The following is a 2089-nucleotide window of genomic DNA, read 5'->3' on the forward strand; positions in this document are numbered from 1 at the left end:
TGGAGCGTGCTCAAACTCATGTCCATTGAGTCAACGATGCCATCCAACCATCTTGTCCTGTGTCATCCCCTTCTCCTGCCCTCAGTCTTTCCCAGCATCAGGGTCTTTTCCAATTAGTTGGCTCTTCGCATCAAGTGACCAAAGTTATTGGAGCCTCAGCTTCAGCATCAGTCCTTCCAATGAACATTCAGGGTTGATTTCCTTTAGGATTGACCGGTTTGATCTCCTTGAAGTCAAAGGGACTCTCAAGAGTTTTCTCCAACACCACAATTCAAAATCATCAATTCTGCTGTGCTCAGCCTTCTTTATGGTCCAACTCTCACTTCTATACATGACTACTAAAAAAAACCATAGCTTTGACTATACAAGACCTTTGTCAGTGAAATAATGCCTCTGCTTTTTAATATGCTGTCTAGGTCTGTCATAGCTTTGAATATTCATTGCAAGAGTGGAAGCCCAACTATATTTGCTCCTTGATGTTCACAATGAAAACAAGTTCCTCACTATCTCTTTATCTCTTTATACCCTTGGTTCTCCACCTCCTGCCCCAGCAGCAAGAAACAGACATGAATGGAATTGTTAAGAGCCCTGGAAAACAGGGATACCTGGTTGCTTTCTAAAAAGAAAACTTTGTAAGCAAGCCACAGGTAGGCAAGAGGGAAGGAGGTAGTTATAAAAGCTAGATTTGGTAGCTTATAAGCCAGAAAATTGCAGACATTTTGTAGCTCCTGGGATGTGGAAAGTGGTTCTGAAGACGATTCAGAATTTTTCAGGGTCCCAAGAAATCCCTAAGAGAAAAGAAAAACAACAACAGACCCCCTTAGGCGAAGATGTTCAGTAACAAGTTTTCAAGCACCTTTGCTCTTGGCGCCTCATTCATAGAGTGTAATGTCCACATGTGTCCACCGGAGGGCAGCATTTACCATGACTTAAAGCAACGTGTCCAAACCTGTCCTCAAACGACTAACCACTTGCGATACTACGTCTGCCAAACTGAATTTATTAGGAAATATCAACTTGGGTTTCCAGTTTTTGCTTTTCAGAGGCACAAATAAGAACCATCTTATGTTTCAGATCACTCTGAGATAACCAGTGTTATGTTATTCCAGCAACACCCCAGATTTTTGTATTTGGCCTTCTCAGAGAGAAATGTAAGAAGAGGTATGACTGGGGCCACGCGGGGCAGGATGGAAGCCTCGCTGGGTCAGACCGTGGCGATGCGGGAAGTGCGGACGCCGTAGGGGCCTGAAGCGGAGATCGCAGGCACGGTCCCCGGCCGTGGCCATGGCGGAGAGGCCCGAGGACCTAAACCTCGCAACGCCGTCATAACCGGAATCATCAAGGAGGCGCTCTGGGACGGTGTCAACATCTCCACCTCCCGCGCTGCCAGAGTCTTTGTGCTAATGCCACATCCTGTGCCAACAGCTTCGCGATGAGAGGGAAGCTCAAGACACTGAATGCCAACGATCTGCTGTCTGCCATGGAGGAGATGGAGTTTCAGCGGTTCTTTACCCGGTTAAAAGAAGCTCTGGAAGCTTATTGGAGGGAGCAGAAAGGCAAGAAAGAAGCTTCAGAGCAAAAGAAGAAGAACAAAGACAAGAAAAACCAAAACAGATTCGGAAGAGCAGGACAAGCGCAGGGATGAGGACAACGATAAAGATGAGGAAAGGCTGAAGGAGGAAGAACAGAATGAAGAGAGAAGGGAGACAACTGAAGAGCGTGGGGAGACGCCCCTTGGACGGAACCACGCCGACCCTGGAACACGTTTGTGTCAGGCTTCTTCCTGCTACGCAGAGTAGTCTTGACAGAAGAGCCTGAGAAGATCGAAATAAAAACTGAATTATCATCAGGATTATCATCAAAGCCAGGGCTTCCCAGACTCAGAGCATCTGAGTAGCAGAAACCTGTTTTGCTTAATCAGTCTCAAGGTTATAACTTTTTGGCAAGAGGGATTCTGAATGGCTAATTTAATTGGTCAGTTTGATCTCTTGTGTTTACATACACATATAGTTAGGCAATTGTTGATCCCCAGTTCCCTCCCTGCCCCCCCCAAAAAAGTAATAATAACTTCCATGCTGCCAACTGTGTT

The 2089-nt window shown here is 46.1% G+C and overlaps 1 pseudogene; it reads left to right on the forward strand.

The window, feature by feature from the left end:
• The first annotated feature begins 1284 nt into the window (after window positions 1–1284).
• On the forward strand, window positions 1285–1799 carry LOC129650910 (DNA polymerase epsilon subunit 3-like; annotated as a pseudogene).
• Window positions 1800–2089: the final 290 nt, after the last annotated feature.

This window comes from Bubalus kerabau, chromosome 4 (assembly GCF_029407905.1).
Source record: "Bubalus kerabau isolate K-KA32 ecotype Philippines breed swamp buffalo chromosome 4, PCC_UOA_SB_1v2, whole genome shotgun sequence".
NCBI lineage: Eukaryota > Metazoa > Chordata > Mammalia > Artiodactyla > Bovidae > Bubalus > Bubalus kerabau.